The following is a 9457-nucleotide window of genomic DNA, read 5'->3' on the forward strand; positions in this document are numbered from 1 at the left end:
GCCCATCTCCTGGATACAAGCCATTCATCTGAGTCAGATGGGTCCATGAATAGAGACTCTACCCAAAATCCCATGATTGGGCATGGATTTAAGGGGTTTCTAGATGCTAAGACCCTTAGACCAAGCTGAAATCTGCCTCTAGTTAGGAGATATACCCCTAGAGGATTAGTTCATAGTATATCCCTATAGGTTTAATACCTTGCTCTTTCTCCTTATCCCTAATGCTTCTTCTTATGCCCTCAAGTTCCTTTCTCTTGATGCTTATCAAAGCCCCTTTTCACATTCATATCTCAGATTTGCATTTCAAATAAGAAACCCAAGGAATGAAGTAGCACATCAAAATGCAGCAGAGACTAAAAAGCACACACCACATTTTATGAATGTTAACTAAAGCCTCTAGGTTCTTCCTGTGGCTAATATCACTTGTGTAACAATTCTGCGGACACTGTAGCTCAGTCAAATGTGTATTAACAAAGAACCAGTTGCTGGGGAACAGCAACAGAAGAGCACTCCTGCCCTCCTTTCCTGCTTGTCGGCATCTGATTGGATACTGTGGGAAACGGGATGCTAGACTAGGTAGACCTTTGGTGTGATCCAGCAGAGCTATTCTTATGTTCAACTGAATGACATGATGTTCGATCAGTGGCCCAATTCAGAATTACTTCTGACAGGCAACAGCTCTTGACGGTCTGAGACAGGTTCCCCCACCCCAGATGTTACCTGAAGTCCTTTACGTATAAATGCCACATTTGATACTTGCAAAGAATTTGCTCTACCACTGCACTGATCCTCATCTCCATGTGGGAAACCATGACAAATGCTCTCTTCTCCTGCAGTTTAATGGTGCTGCAAGGCCAACGAAAGAGGCTATTCCTACCACCTACCAGCAACAAAAGTATCACACTTCACTCACAGCCTTTCATAAAACCTCATTATCTTTTGCAAACCTGCATCATCATCATCACCTGAGGCCCTTCACTGCATGTGCCCCCTTCATGAGAGGTCCAGAGGATGACAACATGAGAATGGGCCTCTTCTGTGGTGGTTCCTCATTTGTGGAATGCTCTCTCCAGGGCCTTCATTACATACACCAGGTGAAAACATTCTTATTCTCCTATACCTTTGGCTAATTAAGCAACCCATGGCCGTTTAACATGTGTGGGAGGAGGGGTATTGCTTTGTATTGTGTATTTTTGTGCTTTTAAGTTGCCCTGTGATCCTTGGATGAAGGGAGGTAGAATTAAATAAATAAATAAATAATCAATCTGTGTATGCTCGGTGGTAAAAGTCTGCTTGCCCCTACCTTTGCCCCCACTTTTAAAACCTGTGGTAGTGCAGTCACACTAGACACAGAATTGTGCATGCATGTAGCAGCTCATAACATGGAGAGATTACATTTTTACATCTTCACAACACTTCTCTAATAAACAGGTGGAGTCCTGAAATCATTTTAGAAGTCACTGGGCAATGCATTTAAAAATCAAAAGTTTCAAACGATTTTGAAAAACTCAGAAAAATAGCCCACATTCAACATAAGGATTAAATCGTGTCTCTGTTTTGCAGCTTTCCCCAAAGGTCACTTGATGCTTACAGGGTGGGGTTTTTTTTGGTACACATGGCTCAGGGCGGGAAAACACTTAAAACGTGAAATGAAAAAATGACTAATCTGCAAATGCTAAAGGCAGATTGCCCAGATTCAGGGGAGCCCTGCAGGTATGTCATCTTGTCTATGTTATCACTCATTAATCCAAGAAAGAATCATGACCTCACTTGTGGAGGGAAATGAATGTGTACGCTACTTAATTATAGCACCCATAGTGAGTGGGACCTTAGGTTTATTTCCAATCCTTCAAATGTTTATTATTTTGAAATGTGATCCGAGTATTTAAGTGTTGCAGGAATCCAATGTGCTTGAGAGTTAAAGCACTATTTGGATTCTATAACAGCCATAAGTAAAAATCTCTGATGGATCGTCCATGGTTCAGAAAGGCCATGTTTGCGTTCTCTCTCTCTGAGATGCATTGCAAGCTAAAAAACTGTATCACAAAGAACTTCATTTGGTCTTCATTTCATGCCTACAAACATATATTTGTCATGCAAGAAACTTAATTAGTACTGTTCTCAGAAGTCTTCTGCACTTTTCTTTGCCTCTTACATAAAGCCAATAGAGCAAATATATTCCTGACTGATGTCCATAATGGGTGGGTTTTTTTTGGGGGGGGGGGGGATAACCATACTCTATTCTCTACATCTAATAGACATATTTTCTTCTTCCAGCCATTGTGAAATCCTGCAGCAGTTTAACTCCTACTTACTATTTTAAGGTTCAGAATATATTGCAACTTTTTTTTTAACAAGTCAATTAATAAGGAGACCTTCTGTTTCTCGGACAGTTTCTCAGGTGTCAAGTGGACTTGACTCCTATTATAAAGTCATAGGCAATATCCAAAGAAGGAAAGAATTACAGGGTATTAAAAATGACTTACAATATACGACTGGTGATAAAAAAAATCACATACAGCTCTTGCCAAAATATTAACACTTATTTAAATAAAATTTACCTTCAATCGCCAGACTGCAGAAGCTAGAAATCCATAACTATCCAACAAGATCATGGTTTGCAAATTCAATTTGCTGCCTTTTTCTGGGTAACTGGAAGCACCCCGAAGGTCCAAATTGGCTCCCAGATGAAAGGGGGAAATATTTTTGGTGCCTTGAATTGTATTGCACAGTTAAACCTATCACACTGGAAGGCAGAGAAATGTCAAGCTGATCAGCACTTTGCATTTCAACCACAACATACAAAGGAACATAAGATCCTGCTTTATACTAGATTAAACTATTTATCCACTTAGCGCAATATATGTCTGCTTTGACTAGTGGAGTTCCTTCATGATTCCAGGAAAAGCCAGCCTTCTTCCTACCCCTTTTGGCTAGAGATGCTTGAACTTGGGACCTTGTGCATGCAAAACACCTGTTTTCTCTACCACTGAGCTATGGCCCATCCCATGGGATAGGAAGAAGAAACCAGTTCACACTTATCGCTGGGAACTAACAGAGAATTCTCAGCCTCCTAATAAAACCACCATGCCCAGGATTTTCTGGGGGAAGCTGTGCCAGTTAAACTGGAATAAAAAAACAACATAGGGGCACAATGACATCCTAGAGTAAAGCCAACCCATGCCCAGCAGACATAGTCAAGGCCAGGCATAGGCCAACTCGGCCCTCCAGATGGTTTGGGACTACAACTCCTATCATCCCTGACCACTGGTCCTGTTAGCTAGGGATGATGGGAGTTGTAGTCCCAAAACATCAGGAGGGCCGAGTTTGCCTATGCCTGGTCAAGGCCTCTCAGGCAAAGACACCCGGAGGAACTGCCAAGCTGGTATGCAAATACTGTGGTACCTCGGGTTACATACGCTTCAGGTTACAGACACTTCAGGTTACAGACTCCACTAACCCAGAAATAGTACCTTGGGTTAAGAACTTTGCTTCAGGGTGAAAACAGATATTGGGTGGCGGCAGTGGGAGGCCCCAGTAGCTAAAGTGGTGCTTCAGGTTAAGAACAGTTTCAGGTTAAGAACAGACCTCCAGAACGAATTAAGTCCTTAACCCGAGGTACCACTGTATATTCTGCAGGTCAAAGAAAACAAGTCCAGAAATTACAAGCTCATTAAAAGCAAGGGGAAAGTGCAGCATCTTAGTTCATCAAGCACTTTTGCCATCTGATCCCGGCAACCATACTGTGGAAAGCAGTAATAAAAGAAAGACATATGCAGGTCTGCATCAACCCAAAGGAAATTGTCCCTGCCTAATGAGGGTCGATTTGGCTTTATGTGCCTCATCACAATAACAGTTACCAAATCCACCAAGGCAGCTGCTAGTGTCAAAGCTGAGGTTGGATGGTTACAAGAGAATATGAAGCATCATTTGTTTTCCCTGAGCAAATGAGAGCACCATATATTATATATCAACATTGTAGGCAGTCGATGTTCTTCCTTCGCTTAGTGGTTTTTAATTCTCAGGGAGTGTTTACATGAAAGATAAGCGTACATTGCTTGATTTATTTGTCTGTAGGAGTATTCAAGAGGTGATGCACAGTTACTTCTGTACAGTGTAGGAGTCAATGATCCTGCTCTCCCCACCCCCTTGGAAGATAATGTTTTCTGACACAATGTGAACACATCCCAGATTCTTAGCTGCGCTTCCTAGAGTGGAAGCCACTATATTCTCTGCTGTAGATCCAAATGCCTGGGTTAGAGGGCTATATGGCTACAATGTTCTGGTGAATTTACTCTTTGGAAATAAGTCTGTTTCTTTGCTTTAAAAACTAAATTGCTCCTCACTTTCAAACATCTCTCAGAACCACTGATGACACCCACATTACAAAACTCTCCCACGTGACTTCACCACCACAGAAAGGATATGGGTGGCTTCTTGTTTAGAAGGCCCCATGCCATGTGATTCAATCTCCCCAAAATGCGAAGCTCACAAATCAAACATAAGGTGATATTATGGCAGTGAACAAAGTTGTACTGTAATTTTTGAATAAATGTTTTTTTAATTTAAAAAAAGATAAGATGTTCTAGTATCTCTGTGCATTTCAGTTGGTTATCAGTGAGAAGAGCACAATAATTCAAGAGTGTTAAGGAGTTGGAATCCATAAACTATTTGGAAGTGTTTAATTCTGGCTGTCTTTGAGTGGGACCCAGCCTAAATGAAACACTTTCAGCTACCATTGATTTAAATGAGCGATGGGGAGAGAAATGCTTTCCTGTGACTGGATTACACCATTAAGGCATTTGTGCAACTGAATTGTGTCTGGTTATGTGAACATGGCCAGAGATGTGATCATGGGAGAAGCACGTGGATACAGAAAGTTGCACTTTTCTGATCAATGAAGATCTGCAAGGGCCATACTGTCTATGGCTACTGAAGAGTGGCGTCCAACAAGAGCTGGAGGGTTTCTCATTCTTTATATAAAACAATTAACAGAATTCATTGCCACAGGACATCATAATTGTATTCAATGCTGTTCCCCAAGGACATGTTCTACGGGAAGCTGGCTTCCAGCACCAGGCAAAACGTCTGCAAACATGACATGAAGGCTGGCAACATCAACCCCACCATGTGGGAATTCCTTGCAGATGACCCCAGTGCCTGGAGACAGGCAGTCAAGTCATGTATCCATAGCAGTGACCAGAGCAGAAATGACCGCTAAGAGGAGCACAAAGAGAAGAAACACCATAGTGCATTTGCAGCAGCACAAGTAGATGCCTTCACATGCCACAGCTGCAACAAAACATGTCTCTCCCACATCTATATCTATAGCCACAGCAGGCGCTGCAACCATCCAACAGTTTGACCTCACCCTCCAAAGGCACACTCCTCCATTGTCTCTCAAGACAGATAGATGCCAGCATCTAATGCTGTGCCACCAGAGTACCGCTGGTGCAATGAGGCTGTCATTCACTCTGCTTACCCTGCGCAAACCCCCAAAAATTTGCTCCGGAGAGCCCCCCAACCCTTCAAAGGGTTGGGAGACTGGAGGAAACAGGAGAAAAAGGGAAAGTTCCATTGCACACAGAGAAATCCCTTGCACCAATAGAGCTACAGTGGTGGATGCAGCCCATCAGTAGCTTTTTGAAAAACGATGAGACAAATTCACAGGGATGTTGTTTACCAGCAACCATTAACTAAGGTGGCTCAAAGCGGAACATCCATGTGCAGAAGCAGTGCACCTTAGAATTACTAAAGCCTAGGGGACCGGAGGGGAAATGGTTCTCCCCATAATGTCCTTTTTATGAGCATTCTGAGATGCACTATTGTTGAAGGTAGAGCAGTGAACCAAATGTATCTTTGATCTGATCCAACAAGGCAATTCTTACATTTTTCTGTTCTCCAAATGAATGAGCAGCTAGTTCATGTGGCATGCCTCCAACAAAGCAAAACAAACAAACAAACAAACAAACAAACAGGGATGGAGGGAGGAAGCTACCTAGGAGTAAAAGTAGTTACAGAATGCATTGCAGTCATCAAAAATCCTCATTCTTCTCTTCATCTGAAAACATGAGCAGAAATGCTTATCTTTCTTGCAAATCAGACATAAATAAGACCGAGAAATTGCTCTTAGAGCACACCGGGGAGTTTAAAAAGGAAGCACGTGAACCTGCTTGGAAAACAGGATGGGAAAGCATCAACACAAAACAAGATGAATCTTTTCCCATGTTGCTACTGCTAAAGACTGAGCATAGGAGTCCCAGTACAACTTGTAAGGGATGAAAATCAGGAGGGGAAATGCCTCACACCAGTCCACATTTGTCAGACCTCACCTGGAGTACTGTGTCCAGTTCTGGGCACCACAGCTCAAGAAGGACACTGACAAACTGGAACGTATCCAGAGGAGGGCAACCAAAATGGTCAAAGGCCTGGAAACGATGCCTTATGAGGAACGGCTAAGGGAGCTGGGCATGTTTAGCCTGGAGAAGAGGAGGTTAAGGGGTGATATGATAGCCATGTTCAAATATATAAAAGGATGTCACATAGAGGAGGGAGAAAGGTTGTTTTCTGCTGCTCCAGAGAAGTGGACACGGAGCAATGGATCCAAACTACAAGAAAGAAGATTCCACCTAAACATTAGGAAGAACTTCCTGACAGTAAGAGCTGTTCGACCGTGGAATTTGCTGCCAAGGAGTGTGGTGGAGTCTCCTTCTTTGGAGGTCTTTAAGCAGAGGCTTGACAACCATATGTCAGGAGAGCTCTGATGGTGTTTCCTGCTTGGCAGGGGGTTGGACTCGATGGCCCTTGTGGTCTCTTCCAACTCTATGATTCTATGAATTCTAATGTAAAGACTGAAATCAGTTTCTTTCTCATTTTTTGGACTTTCTAGTTTTTAGACTGTTATAGCAATTTAAGCATGCCATTTCAGAAAAGAAAAGGTCAAGACACTTGCCTAGTCTGATTAACCCAGAAATCAAAATCCCTATCACAGGGTGGGGAACCTGTGGCCCCTTTCCATCAATATTGCCAGTGGTCAGGAAGGGTTGGTGTTCCTTGTCAAAGTCAACAACTTCTTTGATAACTTCCTCGTCAAGGTTGCCTGGAAATAACTAAGAACTCCATCCAAGCTTGAATTAATCACGAGGATAAATTTATATGAGGGACAATGTGCTATAAATGTGCTCAAGCATTCCGGAACAAATTCCATTTCAAAAGAAAGTGTGCCATACACACAAACCTTAAAATCAACCCCCTTGTAGCCACTTCTCAGGAGCATCTGAGGAACGACTCCTTGTTTATCTCTTTTTCTGGAGAAGTCTGCATTGATTATGACAATGATATGACATTGTGTGAGCAGAGAAAACCTCTCATGACCTTTTGGAGCAGGCTCCCTTTGCTTTGTTAACATTCATCATATTACAGATGTCTGACTTTGCAAATCCATATTGGACGACATCTGCCTACAAAACCCCAGGAAACCTGTTGTTTGCAACACTGCGGGGAAGTATCAGTACACCACCTCCTCATAAATATTTTTGAGCTCGCATGAGTCACAGGAGAAGCAAGCTCGTTTTCTTAAATAGCTACAGCGCTGTGGCAACTCTCCTCCATTCATGTGCGCTATAACTAGCAGCCTCCAAGGTTATTACTATTTCCATTAAGTTAGATATCCATGTGGAACTAAATTACCTGAGATACCTGTAGGTACAGGATGGAAAGCAGGAGAAAGATGAAACTCCCCAAGGGCACATAGAAATAAAGAATTTATTGGCCAAGGTGGTTTGAATTAAAATTCTTCTTCAGGATAAATGCAAAAAAAGAGCAATGAACACTGGGATGCCACAGAAGGTGCTTTAAACCAGCACAGGCTTCTTTCAATGGAAGGAGGAGGAAGACCATATTTTGCAAATTCCCCTTTTCACCTGCAGCCATCCCCCCCCCAGGTGCCTCCCATGCTATTCCAAAAGGGGCCCCCAATCCTCTGGAGCAGATGTTGAGAGGTGTGTGAGCAGGGCTTTTTTTAGCCAGAATCCGCCAGAACTCAGTTCTTGCACCTAGCGGGCTCCATGCCATTCTAAGAGAATGAGAGAGGTCTTTATGGTGAGTTCCGGCACCTCTTTTTCTAGAAATATAGCTTTGGGTATATGGGAAAAGGAGCACCAAGGAGAATTTCCTTCCTCGCTTTCCCGTACTGACTCCTCCACTGGATTAAAGAGCCTCCTGGTGAATGGAAGAAAGCACAATTGAATAAGACCTTTGTACAAAGTATAATACCGTACTTCGTGCGGAGTATTTATACCTTACAATATAAGGGTAAAGCGAATGTCAATAAAAAAGATAGAAGATGATAAAGCTCTTACATAACAATTGTAACACAGATGTTAAAAACACATAAATGTTCCTCAATACAAATAGGAGTGGAACAAAATGAAGGTCAGAACTGCCAGATGCCAAAAGCCTTGAAAAGCAGCCCCAATGTTCTCTAGGGAGTTTTGTCAGCAAATGGATTTGAGGTCCAGCTGCAAGTACCACCTTTAGGCATCAAGCAGCGTACACATCACACTTGTACAGAGCTGCAAAGGAAAAATCAATCATTTAATTATATTTCCGGGTCTCTACCAAATGGGGAAAGCATGTAATCAAGAAAAATGGATGTAAATCTGAGAGAAATGAAAAAGTGTTGGGGGGGGGGACCAAAACAGTTATCAGACACACCTGTAAAAGCTAACAATCCCCACACCAGCAGAAAAATAACTATCCGGAAAAAGGGAATGAGGAAATCAATAACAATAAATAACAGAAGCAATGCAAATCTTCTTACTGTAGGTACTAAGCTATGTACAGTAAGTATACAGTGCTTTTTTGCCTCTTATCCCTTGCCTAATGCTGGCATATTATTATTATTATTATGATGATGATGACTCTGGAAGGTGACACATAAGGATATGCAGCCCTTGAGTTGCAAAGGATTCCAGTATTAGATGAATATGTTGATAAATGAAACATTGTGGCCCGATGCATGTGAATAAACAGGTTTTCTTTTGATGGTAGGGTCTTCATATTTGACATTATTATTATTATTATTATTATACATTTTAAAATGTCACACTGACCTAAAATGTTTTCGTTTTAGATGTGATTGTAAGGATTGCTCAGACGTTCACTTCTAAACTGGAAATCTTTTGGACGGTGATTTTTTTAAAAAGGGATAATTAGATGCCTTCTTCCCTATTCATGAAATCTTCTTTTGTCACCAAGCATTGCATTATGTCACATTTTGTTATATGGCACCACATCATAAGGCTTTGCATTCCCTTGTTGTAACATGTGTCAAAAATAGCAAGAGTACTTTTTAAAAGACCATTATGTCTGCCTTCCAAAGTTCAGGCGACTGTGGAGTAAGAATAGAAAGCACACATGCACAAAAGAATAATTAACCATTTGAATTGTAATAGTA

Source organism: Podarcis tiliguerta (assembly GCF_965153285.1).
Source record: "Podarcis tiliguerta genome assembly, chromosome: 10".
Taxonomy (NCBI): domain Eukaryota; kingdom Metazoa; phylum Chordata; class Lepidosauria; order Squamata; family Lacertidae; genus Podarcis; species Podarcis tiliguerta.